Source organism: Somniosus microcephalus, chromosome 28 (genome assembly GCF_052327205.1).
Source record: "Somniosus microcephalus isolate GS21.2 chromosome 28, FLI_Smic_1.0, whole genome shotgun sequence".
In the NCBI taxonomy this organism is placed as follows: Eukaryota; Metazoa; Chordata; class Chondrichthyes; order Squaliformes; family Somniosidae; genus Somniosus; species Somniosus microcephalus.
The window spans coordinates 11,698,469-11,721,832 of NC_141014.1; the positions used below are offsets into that span (position 1 = coordinate 11,698,469).

Genomic DNA, 23,364 nt, shown 5'->3' on the forward strand with positions numbered 1-23,364 from the left:
TTCAAAGTCTTAGAAAGTTAAGCACAGATGGATGCTATTTTACTCGACCCTTCAAATAGCTTCTGGACTCACTCGTCCTCCACACCTGTCCCTGAACCTGGACATCATTTCATCGATGCTCCAAGCTGACTCCACCCCATCGACCTCAACTTTATCCCACCACGGGACCTCCTGACTTTAACTTTGGACTCCCTTTCATTGTCTCCTCTCTATTCCCCGTTTATTACTGGGACACGTCTGGTCTAATCTTGCTGTGTAACCGGGCCTCTGTAACTTGACTTTCCCTGTGTCCATTCATGTGTGCATATTGGTGGCCGCTCCAGACCCGAGCCCATCACTTCTAGTTCCCTTTTTTCTTCTTTACCCCTCCTCGGCCTCTCTCCTGTCATCATGCCTCCTTTTATTCCTTCCCTCTCAAGTATTCTGCCCTCCACAATCCCTACCCCCACCCTTTACTACTCCTGACCTTCCTACACTCCTGCCGCCGGCCCGGGCTTGACTCCCTCTGGGATAATCCGACAGCTTCCATCTGTGCATCTTGACATCCTCCGAAGGGCCCATTGCTGCCTCCTTCCGAGCTGCAAACACAACTGTCCCATCGCACTGTCTCGCTGAACCTCCCGCCCAGATCACCAGCTGGGAGATAATCTTGTCCTTCCCATCCCACTCACCCCTGACTCTGTGGACTCCGCCAGCAGATCAGCTATCACCGCCCCTCTCCACAACTAATCCAGAATGTCCCATCACTTGTGAACAAGATCCTTACCATCCAAGAGCTTATTGTGGGTGATTGCATTGACATCAGAGCCTTGATGGAAACTTGACTCATGGGTGATGACACCTTCCTGTTAAAGAAGCCTCCCCGCCCGGCTATACCTTCCACCACTGGCCCTGACTGAACTTTCCATCGTGTTAATCATTAAAAACACAGCACCCCAGATGGGACTCGAACCCACAATCCCTGGCTTAAGAGGCCAGTGCCTTATCCATTAGGCCACTGGGGCTGGATACAAAAAGCAGCCCACCTGAGGGCAATTGACCGCTCCGAATTGTGACATCTGCCTCACATTTTCAGGGTCTTAGAAAGATAAGCACAGATGGGAGCTATTTTCACCCCTCGTATCTGCCACTGCTCGCGCCATACCAAGCCATCTACAACAACAACTTGCATTGGTATAGCGCATTTATCGTAGTGACACAGGAGCGATTGTCAAAGCCACATAAGGAGCTATTAGGACAGATGACCAAAAGCTTGGTTAAAGAGGGAGGTTTTATAGAGCATCTTAAAGGAGGAGAGAGAGGTAGTGAGGCGGAGGTAGTTCGGGAGGGATTTCCAGAGCTTAGGGCCCGGGCAGCTGAAAGCACGGCCGTTGATGAAACGAAGGAAAAAAGAAAAAAGACTTCTATTTATAAAGTGCCTTCCGTGACCACTGGATGTCCCAAAGTCTTGACTTGGAAGGCCAGTGCCTTATCCATTAGGCCACTGGGGCTGAATACAAAAAGCACCCCCCCTGAGGGCAATTGACCGCTCCGAATTGTGACATCTGCCTCACAGTTTCAGAATCTTAGAAAGATAAGCACAGATGGAAGCTATTTTCACCCATCATATCTGCCACTGCTCGCGCCATACCAAGCCATCTACAACAACAACTTGCATTGGTATAGCGCATTTATCAGAGTAACACAGAAGCGATTGTCAAACAAACTTTGACACTGTAGGAATTGACGAATTCCTACGAATAAATGAGATTGACACAGGAGAACAATGAAACAGATCTTTACTCAACGGAGATGCCACGAGGACTGCCTGGGCAGTCACGTGGTTTGCGACGTGACGTCTTCGCGTTTTCCCGCGCTCTTAAAGGGGCCACGCACCGTACATGCAAACTCTATATACAAAATACAGTAACGCCTAACACAATGGTACAGGCTTAGGCTGGTGTTAGAACATCGTTAAAGAGAATTATGTACAGTTAGCCAGAGTCATTCAGTGGTTCTGCCACAACACAAAGCCACATAAGGAGCTATTTGGACAGATGATCAAAATTTTGGTTAAAGAGGTAGGTTTTATAGAGCATCTTAAAGGAGGAGAGAGAGGTAGCGAGGCGGAGATATTTAGGGAGGGAATTCCAGAGCTTAGGGCCCGGGCAGCTGAAAGCACGGCCATTGATGAAACGAGGGAAAAAAGAAAAAAGACTTGTATTTATATAGCGCCTTCTGTGACCTGGACATCCCAAAGTGCTTTACAGCCAATGAAGTACTTTTTGAACTGTAGTCACTGTTGTAATGTAGGAAATGCAGCATCCAATTTGCACACAGCAAGCTCCCACAAGCAGCAACATGATAATGACCAGATAATCTGTTTCAGTGATGCTGGCTGAGGGATAAATATTGGTCACAGGACACTGGGGAGAACACCCTTACTCTTCTTTGAAATAGAGCCATGGGATTGTTTGCCATGGCATCAGGCCAAACATGGGCAAGGAAACCTCATGCTGATTACCACCTACTGCCCTCCAGTCAATGTCCATCACCAAAGGTGGCTCGGTACCACCACTACTGACCGAGCTGGCCAAGTTGCCTGACTGGGCCTGTGGCAGGTGGTGAGTGAACCAACATGAGGGAAAACCTAATTGACCAAAGCACCAACTCACCAAGGTTTCTTCTACAGCACCTCCCAAACCCGTGACCTCGAAGGACAAGGGTAGCAGGCACATGGGAACACCACCACCTCCATGTTCCCCACCAAATCACACACCATCCTGACTTGGAAATATATCGACCATTCCTTCATCATCGCTGGGTCGAAATCCTGGAACTCCCTCCCCAACAGCACTATGGGAGTACCTTCACCACACGGACTGCAGCCATTCAAGAAGGCTGCTCACCACCACCTTCTCAAAGGCTATTAGGGATGGACAATAAATGCTGGCTTTGCCAGCGACGCCCAGATCCCGTGAATGAATAAAAAATTTGGAGGAAATTTCTGCTCATACAATACCGGATGCCAGATAAATCAGAGACAGTGACGGGGTCGCGAGAGATGGTGGTGAAGTACAGTTGTGTATCGTCAGTGTACATGTGGAATCTGACATTGTATTTTCAGCTGATGTTGCCAAGGGGCAGCATGTAGATGAGAAATAGGAGGGGGCCAAAGATAGATCCTTGGGGGACTCCAGAGGTAACAGTGCGGGAGTGGGAAAAGAAACGATTGCAGGTGATTCTCTGGCTACGATTGGCTAGATAAGAGTGGAACCAGGCGAGTGCAGTCCCACCCAGCTGGACGACGGAGGAGAGGCGTTGTAGCATGATGGTGTGGTCAACCATACTGAAGACAAGTTGAGAAGATTGAAGTGGGATAGTTTACCATGGACACAGACACATAGGATGTTATTTGTGACTTTGATAAGAGCCTTTTCAGTACTGTGGCGGGGAGGAAATCTAATTGGAGGGATTCAAACATGGAGTTGAGGGAAAGATGGGCACAGATTTGGGAGGTGACAGCAAGTTCAAGGACCTTGGATGAAAAGGGAGGTTGGAGATGGGGCGGTAGTTTGCAAAGACAGAAGCGTCAAGAGTGTATTTTTTGAGGAGATGGCGGCTGATTTGAAGGGGAGGGAGAGAGTACCTGAGGAGAAGGAACCATTTAAATATCAGCTAACATGGGGTCAGGAAGGAAAGTTGGGTGGCGAAACGCCACGGGACGTTTTACTATGTTAAAGGTGCTATATAAATGCAAGTTGTTGCTGTAGATGGCTCTGGTATGGTGCTAGCGGCAGATACGATGGGTGGAAATAGATTCCATTTGTGCTTCACTTTCTCAAACTGATAATGTGAGGCCGATGTCACATTTCGGAGCAGTCAGTTGCCCTCAGGAGAGGCATTTTGCATATTCAGCTCCAGTGGCCTAATGGATAAGGCACTGGCATCCTAAGCCAGGGATTGTGGGTTAAAATCCCATCTGGAGTGGTGTGTTTTTAAGGATTTACACAACGGTGGTTTAGGTGGGGCAAGTGGTGGAAGGAGCACTTCACAAAGTGGAAAATTGCCCAGAATGGGCAGTGAGCCCAGGTTACTTTAAACTTGTAGTTTGTGCTAAAATGCAGCCACTATTAGAGGCTGGGGAACTTAAACAATGGAAGAGAGGAGATTGGGGAGAAATGGTGAAGGATGGCATCTGATGGCCAAGGATAGAGTCGCAGAGCGAGGGAGCTGCCAGCCCAGGAGACATCTTGAATTTCCTTCAAGGAAAGTGTTTTATTTTATTGAGTTAGCGCTTTTACTTTCATTCACTCATTTTATTCTTTCAGTTTACTGATTTGTTATGAATCAGTTGTGCGTTAATGCTTTCTCTTTTGTTTGGATGTATTCATTCATTAGGGAACAGTGGCATAATGGTTATGTTACTGGACAAATAACCCACAGACCTGGGCTAAAGATCCATAGACATGAGTTTAAATCCTGTGATGGCAGCTGGGGAATTTAAGTTCAGTTAATTAAATAAATCTGGAATAAAAGCTAGCATCAGTAATGGTGACAGAATTGTTATCAGTTAATGCTTTCTCTTGTGTTGCGATGTTTTCATTCTTCAGTTGTACTCACTGATTCTACTTATACTACAATTGTGCTCCTTTCTGTTACTCATCACTTTGGTGCTTCTCGTGTCAAGTAAATTATTTCAGTGAATTAAAGCTTTTTCTTCCATTTAGTAATTTTATTTCTTCTGTTGAACGGGGAAACGCCATGAAAATGGGACTCATTAATTGAGCTCATCCATAATTCTGCTGCCCGTATCCTAACTTGCACCAAGTCCGGTTCACCCGTCACCCTGTGCTCACTAACCCACACTGACTCCTAGTCCAGCAACGCTTCGATTTAAAATTCTCATCCCTGTGTTCCAATCCCTCCATGGCCTCGCCCCTCGCTGTCTCTGTAACCTTCGCCAGCTCTACAATAATCCAAGATCTCTGCGCTTCTCCAAATCTGGCCTCTTTCAAATCCCCTATTGTAATCGCTCCACCATTGGCGGCCGTGCCTTCAACTGCACTTTGTCCAGTTTACAGCCCATCGCCCATCGTTGCTGTTACCTGCTGAGTCTGTGACTGCCCCACTGGTTTATTTTGCTGCTGTCTAGGTCCTGACCAGAAATTCACTCTCCTGGGCCGACGTCCATTTCTCCACCGTTTCTGGATCTTATGGTGACCTCCAACTTCACCACCGCTTTCTGCCCCACGGCAATTCTCCACATTTCCACGGAAATATCTCTCGGTAACTCTGCCCTCACAAACCCCTACAGAATGTCCATCCACTTGTGAACATGGTCCTCACCATCCATGAGTTTACGGTGGATGATTACATTGACATCACGGCCTTGACGGAAACTTGGCTCACAGGTGATGACACCGTCCTCCTTCATGCAGCCTCCCCGCCTGGCCATACAATTCACCACTTGCCCTGCCTAAACCGCCTTAGCATCAATCTTTAAAAAAGCATCACTTTAGATGGGACTCAAACCCACCATAAGGCGAGTGCCTTATCCATTAGGCCACTGGGGCTTAAAGGACAATATTGCCCGCCTGAGGGCAAGTGACCGCTCCGAAATGTGACATCTGCCGCATATTTTCAGAGTCTCACAAAGTTAACCCGAGATGGGAGCTATTTTCACCCATCGTATCTGTCACTGCTCGCGCCATACCAAGCCATCTACAACAACAACTTGCATTGGTATAGCGCCTTTAGCGTAGTAACACAGGAGCGATTGTCAAAGAAAATTTGACACCAAGCCACATAAGGAGCTATTAGGACAGATGATCAAAAGCTTGGTTAAAGAGTTAGGTTTTACAGAGCATCTTAAAGGAGGAGAGGGTGAAAGAGAGGCGGAGATATTTAGGGAGTGAATTCCAGAGCTTGGGGCCCAGGCAGTTGAAAGCACGGCCGCCAATGGTGGAGCGATGGAAATAGGGGATGTGATAGAGGCCAGAATTGGAGAAGTGCAGAGATCTTGGATTATTGTCGGGCTGGAGAAGGTTACAGAGACAGCGAGGGGCGAGGCCATGGAGGGATTGGAACACAAGGATGAGAATTTTAAAATCGAAGCATTGCTGGACTGGGAGTCAGTGTGGGTTAGTGAGCACAGGGTGAAGGGTGAACCGGACTTGGTGCGAGTTAGGATACGGGCAGCAGAATTCTGGATGAGTTGAATTGATGAGTCCCATTTTCATGGTGTTTCCCCGTTCAACGGAAGAAATAAAATTACTAAATGGAAGAAAAAGCTTAAATTCACTGAAATAAATTACTTAACACAAGAAGCACCAAAGTGATGAGTAACAGAAAGGAGCACAATTGTAGTATAAGTAGAATCAGTGAGTACAACTGAAGAATGAAAACATCGCAACACAAGAGAAAGCATTAACTCAGAATTAATTCAAAACAAATCACTAAACTGAAAGAATAAAATGGGTGAAAGAAAGAAAATCCGTTAATTCAATGAAATAAAACACTTTCCTTGAAGGAAATTCAAGATGTCTCCTGGGCTGGCAGCTCCCTCGCTCTGCGACTCTATCCTTGGCCATCCGATGCCATCCTTCACCATTTCTCCGCAATCTCCTCTCTTCCAATGTTTAAGTTCCTCAGGCTCTAATAGTTTTGCATTTTAGCCCAAACTACAATTTGAAATTCACCTGGGCCTCAATGCTCACCCGTGGTAATTTTTCACTTTGTTAAGTATACGTTCCACCATTGACACAGGATTATATTACACAGGATATACGGCACAGAATCAGGCCCTTCGGCCTGTAGGATTTCGCAAAATTTTTGAAATTTTCTACAGCTCCGAAGATTTATTTTTAATTATAGAATACCTGGGTAGAATACACCTTTAAAAATCCAGGGATCAAAAATGGCTGTCAGACCTCGTGGCAGAAGAAAAGGCAGCCTGTGTGTCTGTGAAAAGGATAATCAAAGATGGCTGTCCGACCTCATGGCAGAAGACACAACACAGCCCGTGTGCTGTGAAAAGGAAAATCAAAGATGGCTGACAAAGGATTTTAAAATAAACCCAGCCCCTGAAGTAGTAAGGTATTTAAACCGTCAATCAAATGCGGTTTGGGAAACTGCTACAATGTTGACTCAAAAGATTAAGTGCTTGAGACTGTCAGCATGAACAAAGGAACTTTGTTTACACGAACGCTTTACAATATTGACTTAAGACATTAAGCACTTCAGACTGCCAATCAATTGCGATTGGGCATGACCACAGGACAATCAGATTGTTTACATTAACCTCCAAGGGCTGTTTACTCAGCAATTAAGGAAATAGACATGTTTTCTTCAAACGGAGACAGCTTTATTCAACCCATCACTATGAATGGGGATACATTCAAAAACCCATCACAAGGGAAATGGGGAATTCATCCAAAACCCATCACAATGAATGGGACAGATCGATTCCCTTTTGTATAGCCCAGATACATCCGGATTTGGCCGGGAAGATTTCGGCTCCAAATGGGGTATAAGATAGCTTCTCAGGAAGCCATCTCTCTCTCTCACTCTGCAGCCTCACCTCCATGCCCTATCTACAACTCAGGAGCCTGCCCAAGGGAGTGGAATACCAGCAGTTACTTTTAAACACTGAGGTATGTCCATTTCAGGGTGGTGAAGAATCTAAGACCGCAGGGGCACGGAGCAGGCGTTTCACTGGTGAGCATAGTTTTTCTGTCCCATCACAAAGCAACTTAGATAGGTATTTAGGGGTGGGAATTACGGGGGATTTTGTTAAAACTGTAATTTTAGTCAATTTTCCCTCGTTGTGTCTGTTTTCTCCTCCCCTGTTAAGTAACAGTGTTGCACTAAGCAAAAGAGTGCTGTAGTGGACACTAAGTACTGTGAGAAGTAAAGTGCTGCACTAGTTAAAGGTGCTGTATTTAAGTAAGTGTGTACTTTATTAAAGGTGCTGTATTTAAGAAAAGGAGTGTTGCACTGTTAAGTAAAAGTGCTGTATCGAGCACAGGTGTGTTGTATTCATTATTTTAAGTTGTTTTTTTTTTGTTTAAATAAATACTGGTCTGTTTTGCACCCAACCACGAGTCTCGTTTCTGTCTACATCGCTACCGAATAAGTCCAGCGGTCAGGACCAGGAAAAGGGGAGCACTTCAAAACCGCACGGGGCTCTGGAGAAGCTCAGAGGCTTCTGACTGGCCAGAAACAATAACCCCATCCCCGTTAATAATTCCTACAGGCCCAACCAGTCCATGCCGGCGTTTATGCTCCACTCAAACCACCTCCCGTCTTTCCTCATCTAACTCTATCAGTGTAACCCTCTATTCCCTTCTCCCTCATATGCTTATCCAGCCTCCCCTTAAATGTATCTATACTATTCGCTTCAACCACTCCCTGTGGTAGCGAGTTCCACATTTTCACCACTCTCTGGGTAAAGAAGTGTCTTCTGAATTCCCTATATGATTTCTTGGTGACTATCTTATATTGATGGCCTCTAGTTTTGCTCTTCCCCACAAGTGGAAACATTCTCTCTGTATCCACTCTATCAAAACCTTTCATAATTTTAAAGACCTCTATTAGGTCACCCCTCAGCCTTCTCTTTTCACTTGCCCCGGTTAAACGCTGAAATGTTAGTCTTTAAAACACATCCCCCAGATGGGTCTTGAGCCCACAATCCCAAGCTTAGGAGGCCAGTGCTTTATCTATTTTTTTTAATGGATTTAGTCAACATTTAAAACATTTACAACAACATGATCATTCCATTGTATCAGACAAATCCATGCCGTCACTCTGTAAAGTCATTCCTCCACCGTTTATTAACATCAAAAACTGAAATTTAATTTGTCTGCATTAAGCCACTGGGGCTGAATACACAACAAGGCAACCCACCTGAGGGCAACTGACCACTCCGAAATATCACATCTGTCTCACATTTTCAAAGTCTTAGAAAGTTAAGCACAGATGGATGCTATTTTACTCGACCCTTCAAATAGCTTCTGGACTCACTCGTCCTCCACACCTGTCCCTGAACCTGGACATCATTTCATCGATGCTCCAAGCTGACTCCACCCCATCGACCTCAACTTTATCCCACCACGGGACCTCCTGATTTTAACTTTGGACTCCCTTTCATTGTCTCCCCTCTATTCCCCGTTTATTACCAGGACATGTCTGTTCTAATCTTGCTGTGTAACCAGGCCTCTGTAACTTGACTTTCCCTGTGTCCATTCGTGTGTGCGTGTTGGTGGGCCCGCTCCAGACCCGAGCCCATTACTTCTAGTTCCCTTTTTTCTTCTTTACCCCTCCTCAGCCTCTCTCCTGTCATCATGCCTCCTTTTATTCCTTCCCTCTCAAGTATTCTGCCCTCCACAATCCCTGCCCCGACCTTTTGTGAACAAGATCCTTACCATCCATGAGCTTATTGTGGGTGATTGCATTGACATCAGAGCCTTGATGGAAACTTGACTCATGGGTGATGACACCTTCCTGTTAATGAAGCCTCCCCGCCCGGCTAAAGCTTCCACCACTGGCCCTGACTGAACTTTCCATCGTGTTAATCACTAAAAACAGAGCACCCCAGATGGGACTCAAACTCACAATCCCTGATTAAGGAAGCCAGTGCCTTATCCATTAGGCCACTGTGGCTGCATACGAAAAGCAGCCCACCTGAGGGCAATTGACCGCTCCGAATTGTGACATCAGCCTCAGTTTCAGAGTCTTAGAAAGATAAGCACAGATGGGAGCTATTTTCACCCATCAAAGCTGCCACTGCTCGCGCCATACCAAGCCATCTACAACAACAACTTGCATTGGTATAGTGCATTTATCGTAGTAACACAGGAGCAATTGTCAAACAAACTTTGACACCAAGCCACATAAGGAGCTATTAGGGCAGATGAGCAAAAGCTTGGTTAAAGAGGTAGGTTTTATAGAGCATCTTAAAGGAGGAGAGAGAGGTAGCGAGGCGGAGATATTTCGGGAGGGAATTCCAGAGCTTAGGGCCCGGGCAGCTGAAGACACGGCTGTTGATGAAACGATGGAAAAAAGAAAAAAGACTTGTATTTATATAGCGCCTTCCATGACCACTGGACATCCCAAAGTGCTTTACAACCAATGAAGCACTTTTTGAAGTGTAGTCACTGTTGTAATGTAGGAAATGCAGCATCCAATTTACGCACAGCAAGCTCCCACAAGCAGCAACGTGATAATGACCAGATAATCTGTTTCAGTGATGCTGGTTGAGGGATAAATATTGGTCACAGGACACTGGGGAGAACACCCTTACTCTTCTTTGAAATAGAGCCATGGGATTGTTTGCCATGGCATCAGGCCAAACATGGGCAAGGAATCCTCATGCTGATTACCACCTACTGCCCTCCAGTCAATGTCCATCACCAAAGGTGGCTCGGTACCACCACTACTGACCGAGCTGGCCAAGTTGCCAGGCTGGGCCTGTGGCAGGTGGTGAGAGAACCAACATGAGGGAAAACCTAATTGACCAAAGCACCAACTTGCCAAGGTTTCTTCTACAGCACCTCCCAAACCCGTGACCTCGAAGGACAAGGGTAGTCGGCACATGGGAACACCACCAGCTCCATCTTCCCCATCAAGCCATACACCATCCTGACTTGGAAGTATATCGGCCGTTCCTTCATCATCGCTGGGTCGAAATCCTGGAACTCCCTCCCCAACAGCACTATGGGAGTACCTTCACCACACGGACTGCAGCGGTTCAAGAATGCGGCTCACCACCACCTTCTCAAGGGCTATTAGGGATGGACAATAAATGTTGGCATTGCTAGCGACGTCCAGATCCCGTGAATGAATAAAAAATTTGGAGGAAATTTCTGCTCATAAAATAACGGATGTCAGATAAATCAGAGACAGTGATGGGGTCGCGAGAGATGGTGGTGAGGTACAGCTGGGTATCGTCACTGTACATGTGGAATCTGACATTGTATTTTCAGCTGGTGTTGCCAAGGGGCAGGGTGTAGATGAGAAATAGGAGGGGGCCAAAGATAGATCCTTGGGGGACTCCAGAGGTAACAGTGTGGAAGTGGGAAAAGAAACCATTGCAGGTGATTCTCTGGCTACGATTGGCTGGATAAGAGTGGAACCAGGCGAGTGCAGTCCCACCCAGCTGGACGACTGAGGAGAGGCGTTGTAGCATGATGGCATGGTCAACCATACTGAAGACAAGTTGAGAAGGTTGAAGAGGGATAGTTTACCATGGACACAGACACATAGGATGTTATTTGTGACTTTGATAAGAGCCTTTTCAGTACTGTGGCGGGGCGGAAATCTAATTGGAGGGATTCAAACATGGAGTTGAGGGAAAGATGGGCACAGATTACGGAGGTGACAGCAAGTTCAAGGACCTTGGATGAAAAGGGAGGTTGGAGATGGGGCGGTAGTTTGCAAAGACAGAGGCGTCAAGAGTGTATTTTTGAGGAGATGGCGGCTGATTTGAAGGGGAGGGAGAGAGTACCTGAGGAGAAGGAACCATTTAAATGTCAGCTAACATGGGGTCAGGTAGGAAAGTTGGGTGGTGAAATGCCGCGGGACGTTTTACGATGTTAAAGGTGCTATATAAATGCAAGTTGTTGTTGTAGATGGCTCTGGTATGGCGCTAGCGGCAGATACGATGGGTGGAAATAGATTCCAGCTGTGCTTATCTTTCTGAAACTGAAAATGTCACATTTCGGAGCGGTCAGTTGCCCTCATGTGGGCTCCTTTCAGTGTTCAGCCCTAATGGATAAGGCACTGGCTTTTTAAGCCAGTGGATCGTGGGTTCAAGTCCCATTTGGGGTGATGTGTTTTTAAGCATTGACGCAATGGTTGATTAGGCGGGGCAAGTGGTAGAAGGTACACTTTACAAAGTGGAAAAATGGGCAGTGGGCACAGGATGCTTTAAACTTGTCGTTTGGGCTAAAATGCAGCCACTTTCAGAGGCTGAGGAAATTAAACAATGGAAGAGAGGAGGTTGGGGAGAAATGGTGAAGGATGGCATTGGATGGCCAAGGATAGAGTCGCAGAGCGAGGGAGCTGCCAGCCCAGGAGACATCTTGAATTTCCTTCAAGGAAAGCGCTTTATTTCATTGAGTTAACGCTTTTACTTTCATTCACTCATTTTATTCTTTCAGTTTATTGATTTGTTTTGAATTATTTGTGAGTTAATGCTTTCTCTTGTGTTGAGATGTTTTCATTCTTCAGTTGTACTCACTGATTCTACTTATACTACAATTGTGCTCCTTTCTGTTACTCATCACTTTGGTGTTTTTTGTGTCAGGTCATTTATTTCAGTGAATTAAACATTTTTCTTCCATTTAATAATTTTATTTCTTCCGTTGAACAGGGAAACACCATGAAAATGGGACTCATCAATTGAGCTCATCCAGAATTCTGCTGCCCGTATTGTAAAGTCTATAGGTATTATGGCGAATTAATACACAGACTACAAGAGTAACTTTAACAGGACTTTACTATTCGAAGGTCAGGGCGAATCTGCCCAATAAATCCTGACACAGCACTTATATACCGGTGTGGTCACCGTCGGTATTACAGTATACAGCAGCCAAGATAAAGTAGTGCCACACCTAAAATAGTTCTCTTAAAGGTGGACGGTTACATACAATAGTTCTCTTAAAGGTAGAACAGTTACATACACTACAATCCTCCCTTTTTAGCTTACAACATACTTATTCCCCATTAACATAACATCATAACATATATACAACTTATGCAAAACAGTTCACAGACTCAGTCTCTCTGGGGCTTCCTGACTCTGTCCGGATAACGCCTCGGTGGTGTAGTAGTTTTCGGCGGGGTAGTCGGTTCTTCTGGCAAGGTCGATTCGGCTTGAAGGACAGTGTCAGGTTCATCTGATTCTAGTATTACCAGGTCGGAGGTAGGTGCTCTGGGTATCTCTGCTTCAACATTAGCCGTGTAAGGTTGTGGAGTAGGTTGGTCCTTTGTGGATGACCCTATGATCTGGTCAACATGTCGCCTTATGATGCTGTCACCAATGTCCACGGTATACATCAGCGGGCCTAGCCTTTTCCCAATAGTTCCAGGCTGCCATTTCTCGGTACGGTAGTCCTGGGCCAAAACTTGTTGACCTATCTGAAAGGATCTAGTTGGCCTTTCATTCATGCCCTGAAATTGCCGGTTCTCTACGTCCCTTCTGACGTTTGGCTTAATCAAATCCAGCCGGCATCTTAGTCTTCTATTGAAAAACATCATGGCGGGAGTTTGGTTTGTGACCGCATGTGTTGCATTCCTGTACGCCAACAAGAAGTTATCTACCTTATGTTATAGGTTGATGTCTTCATTACCCATGGCCTTTATGGCCTTCTTGAAGGTCTGGACAAACCTTTCAGCTAATCCATTGGTGGCGGGATGGTATGGGGCTGACGTGTAGTGCTTGACCCCATTCCTTTTTAAGAACTTCCTGAATTCTTCGGACACAAATTGCGGTCCATTATCAGAACAGATCTGTTCCGGCAGCCCATTCCTGGCAAATATGGTCTGTAATACTGTGATGGTTTTTTCCGTGGTGGTGGAGGACATCTTTATTACCTCCGGCCATTTGGAGTGTGCATCCACCGCGATTAGAAACATTGAGTCCATAAATGGACCAGCAAAGTCGACGTGTACCCTTTGCCAAGGAGATGAGGGCCACTCCCATGGATGCAGAGGAGCTTGTGGTGGCGCGTTTTGGACCTTCTGGCATCCTAGACAGCTCTTGGTTATTTCTTCGATGTCTCCATCAATACCTGGCCACCACACAAACGCTCTTGCTAGGTTCTTCATTTTCACTCCACCCAGATGCCCCTCGTGAAGCTCCTTTAGCACCTTATGCTGAGGTTTGGGTGGAATCACCACTCTAGATCCACACATCAAGGTTCCTCGGCACACTGACAGCTGTTCTTTTCTTTGCGAAAATGCGGGCAGCGTTGGTTCGCCATGTGCTGGCCATCCCTCCACCGTTAAATCGTAGACTCGTGAGAGAGTCGGATCATTTCTTGTTTCATTTTCGATCATCGAATTTGTTACTGGTAGACATTCCACTATGGATGAGTGGAACATCTCTACCGGGTCCACTGTAGCCGCCTCTTCTACTACTGGCAACGGTAGGCGCGATAACCCATCAGCATTTCCATGCTGTTTGGACCTTTTGTATTCGATGTCATATTGGTGTGCCCCAAGTAACACGGACCACCTCTGTAGCCTTTGCGCTGTCATAGTGGAAACGGCCTTGTTAGGGTTGAATATGGACACCAACGGCTGGTGGTCTGTCAGTAATGTGAACTTCTTGCCCTGCAGGTAATGATTGAATTTCTTTACTCCCCACACAAGGCTGAGGGCCTCCCTATCTATCTGAGCATAATTTCGCTCAGCGGAGGTCAATGATCGGGACGCAAATGCGACTGGCCTTTCCGAGCCATTTGGTAACTTGTGTGAAAGTACTGCTCCAATTCCATAAGGGGAAGCACCACAAGCTAGACGAAGAGGTAACGTTGGGTTGAAATGAGCCAACACTTCCTCAGAGGTAATCAACGCCTTGCTTCTGCGAAAGGCCTTCTTACAGTCCTCGCTCCACTTCCATGGCACTTCTTTCCGCAACAGCGCATTCAGCGGATGCAGCACCGTGGATAGATTTGGCAGAAACTTGTGGTAATAATTAATCAACCCCAGAAACGATCTCAACTGTGATACATTTTCCGGAGCGGGGGCCTTCACGACAGCTTCTATCTTGTCAGGTGACTTGTGCAGCCCCTCTTGGTCAATGACATGACCGCAGTACGAGATCCGTTTCTGGAAGAACTCACATTTCTGGCGATTAACTCGAAGGCCATATTCCTTCAACCTGGTGAGCACCAGTTTCAAATTTGCGAGGTGTTCCTCCTCGTCCTCTCCTGTAATCAGGATATCATCCAAGTAACACTGAGTGCTTGGAATCCCCTGTAAGACCTGCTCCATGGCCCTCTGCCAAATTGCTGGAGCCGAAGCTACTCCAAAAACCAGTCTATTATAACGATACAAGCCTCTGTGTGTGTTGATTGTGAGATACTGGCGCGACTCTTCCTCGACTTCCATTTGTAAGTATGCTTGAGCCAGGTCTATCTTGGTGAAGTGTTTCCCGCCAGACAATGAAGCAAAGATATCCTCAATCCGCGGAAGCGGGTATTGTACCGTGTGAAGCACCGGATTAACTGTGATCTTGAAGTCTCCGCAGATGCGGACCTTTCCCGGTCCCCCTGGCTTGTTACTTGATGAAGACTTAATGACGGGAACAATGGGCGTGGCCCACTCACTCCAGTCCACCTTAGACAGTACCCCTGAACGTTCAAGCTCTTCCAGTTCTGCCTCCACAGCAGGTCGTATCGCGTAAGGTACCGATCTGGCTTTGAAAAATTTTGGGCTTGCATGTTCTGCAATCTTGATTTTTGCCTTAATTCCTCTCAGCGTTCCCAGTCCTTGCTGAAATACCTCTTTAGCTTCATCCAATATTCTGGACAACCGTTCAGGTTTGACATCTTCCTTTCCGGAATCTACCGTCATTGTGTTTAGTGAGTGCCAGTCTATCTTTATTTTCCTGATCCACTCCCGTCCCAGAAGTGGTGGACCTCCCTCGGGTAGCACATACATGTCCATTCCTCGGTGATCTTTGCCCTTGTGTCTCACCTTGACTTTTATCTTTCCGATGGGGTATACTTTATGCCCCGTGTATGTCTGCAATACTATCTCCGTATCCCGTAGGGGAATATGTTTGAACCACTTTTTGTAATCTTGCTTATTCATGACCGTCAACGCCGATCCGGTGTCCACTTCCATTTTCACTTGGACTTTTGCAATCTGTAGTGTGACCCAGATAGTTTGTCGGTCAGCTTCTTTACTCACATTGTGAATCCTCAGACTACCCAGTTCCTTGCTGTTGGAGTCTGAATCCGAATTCTGTTCATTTGTACTCTTCCCAGTCACCTTATGTACCTTTCTGTACTTCTTCTGCGGTGACTTATTATTGCTGGTCTTCTTTCCTGACCGGCATACTTTAGCTATGTGACCAGGCTTGCCACATTTCCTACATTCGTGGTTTTTAAACCAGCATTGGTTCTGATCGTGTGTTGTCTTCCCACAACGATAACATTTCGTTGTACCCGAAGTCATTTGATCCATACTGAGTACCGCTGTCTTCCGCTGCATTTCTGCCGTGCCTCTCGCTGCGGCTTCGTGCGATGCTGCAATAAGGACAGCCTTCTCAAGTGTAAGATCGTTCTCTTCGAGCAGTCGTTTTTGTATTCCTTCCTTCGACATTCCGCACACGAACTTGTCTCTCAGTGCCTCTGACAGATTTACCCCAAACTGGCAGTATTTTGCTAGTCTACGCAGTTCAACCAGGTACTCTGCGTTGCTTTCCTCTTTTAGTTGCGTTCTCACGTAAAATTTAGATCGTTCCGCTAACATCAGCGGTGCGGGGTTCAAATGATCCTTCAGGACAGCAACAATATAAGCGAAAGACTGATCCGCCGGTTTAGCTGGTGATAGAAGATGCTTCAATAACCCGTATGTCTTCGCACCCATTGAGTTTAGTAAGGTTAGAGCTTTGTCATAATTTGCTATCTTATTGACCTTACAATATATCTCGATGCGTTCTACATACGTGGCCCAATCTTCCACATCGGAATCGAAACCGTTGATGTTACTACGCTTAGGCATCTTCACACTCTTCCTGAGAAACAACAACGAAATATTTCTTTAACTTTTTTTTTTCCAAAATGGCGGTTTCCCACGCTTGTCTTCTTTCCCCGCCCACTTTCAAAATGGCGGTTTCCCGGTTCTGTCTTCTTCCCCGCCTACTGGCGGCTTCCCGCGTTTCTTCCCCTGGCGGGAGGGGTAAGCTTTTCCCTCGGGCGACGACCGCTGGCTTTCGGGGTTCGCAGCCTGCGCGTCGGCTTCAGTGCGTTCCTTGTTCCCTTTTCTCGGCAGGGCAACCGGCGCTGGGTACAACCCATTGACGGCGAACAGTTTCAGCCGCTGGGCTGGATCTCGCTCAGTCTCCCTCGCTCGGGCTCTGTCTCTCCCGCTTGCTCGGGCTCTGTCTCTCCCTCAGCGGCTTCCAATCGCGCCTCCCAGCCCTCTCGCAGTCCAGTGCTTTCCTCCCCGGCTGCGGCTGAGTTCTCCGCGATTTATTTATTTTTATATCTTCCCGCGCCTTACGATCCCGGTCGCAGCTCTTTGTGGCCTCGGTCGCTGCCCGGCCTTTTTCGCCGGTCGCGGTCTAGCTGTCTCACGACGCCGTTGCGTCTCCCAGCCCGCTTGTACCGCGGCTTCTGTGCTCCACGCTGCCCCAGTCTCAGCGCCTCTGGGCCCGACTTCTGTCCGGCTCCTTTCCCCCCGACCGTGGTCGAGTTCACCGCCCTTATCCTCCGTTTATTTTTTTTATTTTCCCTTTACTCACAGTCACCGTGGCCGACTTGCTTCTCGTGCTGATCGGCTCACTCACCACCGTGGCAGAAGGGACAATCAGTGCCTGTTGCTGATGGAAGGCTTCGTGTCTGAATTCTTCTTTCTTCCTTGCTCTGCAGACTCGAGTTTTCTCTCAGCAGAATGACGAGGGCGGGTGCCTCTTCTCGACGCTCGTTAACTGCTTCGGAAGTATTGTTGCCGCAGGGTAAGATCGAACTCGTCGCCACTGTAAAGTCTGTAGGTATTATGGCGAATTAATACACAGACTACAAGAGTAACTTTAACAGGACTTTACTATTCGAAGGTCAGGGCGAATCTGCCCAATAAATCCTGATACAGCACTTATATACCGGTGTGGTCACCGTCGGTATTACAGTATACAGCAGCCAAGATAAAGTAGTGCCACACCTAAAATAGTTCTCTTAAAGGTGGACGGTTACATACAATAGTTCTCTTAAAGGTAGAACAGTTACATACACTACACGTATCCTAACTCGCACCAAGTCCGGTTCACCCGTCACCCTGTGCTCACTAACCCACAATGACTCCCAGTCCAACAAGGCTTTGATTTTAAAATTCTCATCCTTGTCTTCAAATCCCTCCATGGCCTCGCCCCTCGCTGTCTCTGTAACCTTCTCCAGGCCGACAATAAACCAAGATCTCTGCGCTTCTCCAATTCTGGCCTCTATCACATCCCCTATTGTAATTGCTCCACCATTGGCAGCCTTTGTCCAGTTTACAGCCCATCGCTGCTGTTACCTGCTGAGTCTGTGACTGTCCCACTGGTTTATTTTGCTGATGTCTGGGTCCTGACCAAAAATTCCCTCTCCTGGGCCAACGTACATTTCTCCACTGTTTCCAGATCTTATGGTGGCCTCCAACTTCACCACCGCTTTCTGCCCCACGGCAATTCTCCACATTTCCACGGAAATATCTCACAGTAACTCTGCCCTCCCAAATCCCTACAGAATGCCCATCCACTTGTGAACCTCACCATCCATGAGTTTACTGTGAATGATCACATTTACATCACAGCCTTGACATAAACTTGGCTTACAGGTGATGACACCATCCTCCGTCATGCAGCCTGCCTGCCCGGCTGCACCTTCCACGACTTGCCCTGCCTAAACCACTGTACAGTCAATCTTTAAAGCAGCGTCACCCTAGATGGGATTGGAACCCACAATACCTGACTTAAGAGGCTAGTCGCCTTATCCATTAGGGCACAAGGGCTGAACACGCAATATAACCCACCTGAGGACAACTGTCCACCCCGAGATGGAAGCTATTTCCACCCATCATATTGGCCACTGCTCGCGCCATACCAAGCCATCTACAACAACAACTTGCATTGGTATAGCGCCTTTAGCGTAGTAACACAGGAGCGATTGTCAAACAAAGTTTGTCACCAAGCAACATAAGGAGCTATTAGGACAGATGACCAAAAGCTTGGTTAAAGAGTTAGGTTTTATAGAGCATCTTAAAGGAGGAGAGGGCGGTAGAGAGGCGGAGATATTTAGGGAGGGAATTCCAGAGCTTGGGGCCCAGGCAGTTGAAAGCACGGCCGCCAATGGTGGAGCGATGGAAATAGGGGATGTGATAGAGGCCAGAATTGGAGAATCGCAGAGATCTTGGATTATTGTCGGGCTGGAGGAGGTTACAGAGACAGCGAGGGGCGAGGCCATGGAGGGCTTGGAACACAAGGATGAGAATTTTAAAATCGAAGCATTGCTGGACTGGGAGTCTGTGTGGGTTAGTGACCACAGGGTGACGGGTGAACCGGACTTGGTGCGAGTTAGGATATGGACAGCAGAATTTTGAATGAGCTCAATTTATGAATCATAATTTTCATGGTAGCTCAATGAAATAAAATAAACCTTTCCTTGAAGGAAATTGAAGATGGTTCCTGGGCTGGCACCGCCCGCGCTCTAAACTCGATCTTTGGGCATCTGATGCCATCCCTCCCCCAAATCTCCTCTCTTCCATTGTTTAATTTCTCCAGCCTCCAATAGTGGCTGCATTTTAGCCCAAACTACAAGTTTAAAGTATTTTGGTCAATTTTCCACTTTTTTAAGTGCTCCTTCCACCGCTTGCCCCGCCTAAACCGCCATTGTGTCAATCTTTAAAAACACATCACCCCAGATGGGACTCGAACCCACAATCCCTGGCTTAGGAGGCCAGTGCCTTATCCATTAGGCCACTGGGGCTGAATACAAAAAGGACACAACCTGAGGGCAATTCACCGCTCCGAATTGTGACATCAGCCTCACAGTTTCAGAGTCTTAGAAAGATAAGCACAGATGGGAGCTATTTTCACCCATCATATCTGCCACTGCTCGCGCCATACCAAGCCACCTACAACAACAACTTGCATTGGTATAGCGCATTTATCGTAGTATCACTGAAGCGATTGTCAAACAAACTTTGACACCAAGCCACATAAGGAGCTATTAGGATAGATGACCAAAAGCTTGGTTAAAGAGGTAGGTTTTATAGAGCATCTTAAAGGAGGAGAGAGAGGTAGCGAGGGGGAGATATTTCGGGAGGGAATTCCAGAGCTTAGGGCCCGGGCAGCTGAAGACACGGCCGTTGATGAAACGAAGGAAAAAAGAAAAAAGACTTGTATTTATATAGCGCCTTCTGTGACCACTGGACATCCCAAAGCGCTTTACAGCCAATGAAGCACTTTTTGAAGTGTAGTCACTGTTGTAATGTAGGAAATGTGGCATCCAATTTACTCACAGCAAGCTCCCACAAGCAGCAACGTGATAATGACCAGATAATCTGTTTCAGTGATGTTGGTTGAGGGATAAATATTGGTCACAGAACACTGGGGAGAACACCCTTACTGTTCTTTGAAATAGAGCCATGGGATTGTTTGCCATGGCATCAGGCCAAGCATGGGCAAGGAAACCTCATGCTGATTACCACCTACCGCCCTCCATTCAATGTCCATCACCAAAGGTGGCTCGGTACCACCACTACTGACCGAGCTGGCCAAGTTGCCAGACTGGGCCTGTGGCAGGTGGTGAGAGAACCAACATGAGGGAAAACCTAATTGGCCAAAGCACCAACTTGCCAAGGTTTCTTCGGCAGCACCTCCCAAATGCGTGACCTCGAAGGACAAGGGTAGCAGGCACATGGGAACACCACCAGCTCCATCTTCCCCATCAAGTCACACACCATCCTGAGTTGGAAGTATATCGGCCATTCCTTCATCATCGCTGGGTCAAAATCCTGGAACTCCCTCCCCAACAGCACTATGGGAGTACCTTCACCACACGGACTGCAGCGGTTCAAGAAGGCGGCTCACCACCACCTTCTCAAGGGCTATTAGGGATGGGCAATAAATGTTGGCTTTGCTAGCGACGCCCACATCCCGTGAATGAATATAAAATTTGGAGGAAATTTCTGCTCATACAATACTGGATGTCAGATAAATCAGAGACAGTGACGGGGTCGCGAGAGGTGGTGGTGAGGTACAGCTGGGTATCGTCAGTGTACATGTGGAATCTGACATTGTATTTTCAGCTGATGTTGCCAAGGGGCAGGGTGTAGATGAGAAATAGGAGGGGGCCAAGGATAGATCCTTGGGGGACTCCAGAGGTAACAGTGCGGGAGTGGGAAAATGAACCATTGCAGGTGATTCTCTGGCTACGATTGGCTGGATAAGAGTGGAACCAGGCGAGTGCAGTCCCACCCAGCTGGACGATGGAGGAGAGGCGTTGTAGCATGATGGTGTGGTCAACCATACTGAAGACAAGTTGAGAAGGTTGAAGAGGGATAGTTTACCATGGACACAGACACATAGGATGTTATTTGTGACTTTGATAAGAGCCTTTTCAGTACTGTGGCGGGGCGGAAATCTAATTGGAGGGATTCAAACATGGAGTTGAGGGAAAGATGGGCACAGATTACGGAGGTGACAGCAAGTTCAAGGGCCTTGGATGAAAAGGGAGGTTGGAGATGGGGCGGTAGTTTGCAAAGACAGAGGCGTCAAAAGTGGATTTCTGAGGAGATGGCGGCTGATTTGAAGGGGAGGGAGAGAGTACCTGAGGAGAAGGAACCATTTAAACATCAGCTAACATGGGGTCAGGAAGGAAAGTTGGGTGGTGAAACGCCGCGGGACGTTTTACGATGTTAAAGGTGCTATATAAATGTAAGTTGTTGTTGTAGATGGCTCTGGTATGGCGCTAGCGGCAGATACGATGGGTGGAAATAGATTCCATCTGTGCTTATCTTTCTCAAACTGAAAATGTCACATTTCGGAGCGGTCAGTTGCCCTCATGTGGGCTCCTTTCTGTGTTCAGCCCCAGTGGCCTAATGGATAAGGCATTGGCTTTCTAAGCTCAGGGATTGTGGTTTTAAGTCCCATTTGGGGTGATGTGTTTTTAAGGATTGACGCAATGGTTGTTTCGGCAGGGCAAGTGGTGGAAGGTACACTTTACAAAGTGGAAAAATGGGCAGTGGGCACAGGATGCTTTAAACTTGGCGTTTGGGCTAAAATGCAGCCACTTTTAGAGGCTGAGGAAATTAAACAATGGAAGAGAGGAGGTTGGGGAGAAATGGTGAAGGATGGCATTGGATGGCCAAGGATAGAGTCGCAGAGCGAGGGAGCTCCCGAGGGAGCTACCAGCCCAGGAGACACCTTGAATTTCCTTTAAGGAAAGTGCTTTATTTCATTGAGTTAACGCTTTTACTTTCATTCACTCATTTTATTCTTTTAGTTTACTGATTTGTTTTGAATTATTTGTAAGTTAATGCTTTCTCTTGTGTTGCGATGTTTTCATTCTTCAGTTGTACTCACTGATTCTACTTATACTACAATTGTGCTCCTTTCTGTTACTCATCACTTTGGTGTTTTTTGTGTCAAGTCATTTATTTCAGTGAATTAAACATTTCTCTTCCAATTAATAATTTTATTTCTTCCGTTGAACGGGGAAACACCATGAAAATGGGACTCATCAATTGAGCTCATCCAGAATTCTGCTGCCCGTATCCTAACTTGCACCAAGTCCGGTTCACCCGTCACCCTGTGCTCACTGACCCACACTGACTCCCAGTCCAGCAACGCTTCGATTTTAAAATTCTCATCCTTGTCTTCAAATCCCTCCATGGCCTCGCCCCTCACTGTCTCTGTAACCTTCTCCAGCCCGACAATAAACCAAGATCTCTGCGCTTCTCCAATTCTGGCCTCTATCACATCCCCTATTGTAATTGCTCCACCATTGGCAGCCGTGCTTTCAACTGCCTGGGCCCCAAGCTCTGGAATTCACTCCCTAAATATCTCTGCCTCTCTACCGCCCTCTCCTCCTTTCAGATGCTCTGTAAAACCTAACTCTTTAACCAAGCTTTTGGTCATCTGTCCTAATAGCTCCTTATGTGGCTTGGTGACAAACTTTATTTGACAGTCGCTCCTGTGTTACTACGCTAAAGGCGCTATACCAATGCAAGTTGTTGTTGTAGATGGCTTGGTATGGCGCGAGCAGTGGCCAATATGATGGGTGGAAATAGCTTCCATCTCGGGGTGGTCAGTTGTCCTCAGGTGGGTTATATTGCGTGTTCAGCCCTTGTGCCGTAATGGATAAGGCGACTAGCCTTTTAAGTCAGGTATTGTGGGTTCAAGTCCCGTCTGGGGTGACGCTGCTTTAAAAGATTGACTGTACGGTGGTTCCATTGTTTAATTTCTCCAGCCTCTAATAGTGGCTGCATTTTAGCCCAAACTACAAGTTTAAAGTATTTTGGTCAATTTTCCACTTTTTTAAGTGCTCCTTCCACCGCTTGCCCCGCCGAAACCGCCATTGTGTCAATCTTTAAAAACACATCACCCCAGATGGGACTCGAACCCACAATCCCTGGCTTAGAAGGCCAGTGCCTTATCCATTAGGCTACTGGGGC

At 47.0% G+C, this 23,364-nt stretch overlaps 3 non-coding genes across 3 annotated transcripts; all 3 read right to left on the reverse strand.

Annotated features, from left to right (window-relative positions):
• Nucleotides 1-931: 931 nt before the first annotated feature.
• trnak-cuu (transfer RNA lysine (anticodon CUU)) lies at nucleotides 932-1,004 on the reverse strand. The gene has a single exon. It is a non-coding gene; the product is annotated as a tRNA-Lys (tRNA).
• Nucleotides 1,005-19,600: 18,596 nt separating this feature from the next.
• Nucleotides 19,601-19,673, reverse strand: trnar-ccu (transfer RNA arginine (anticodon CCU)). The gene has a single exon. It is a non-coding gene; the product is annotated as a tRNA-Arg (tRNA).
• Nucleotides 19,674-23,291: 3,618 nt separating this feature from the next.
• trnar-ucu (transfer RNA arginine (anticodon UCU)) lies at nucleotides 23,292-23,364 on the reverse strand. The gene has a single exon. It is a non-coding gene; the product is annotated as a tRNA-Arg (tRNA).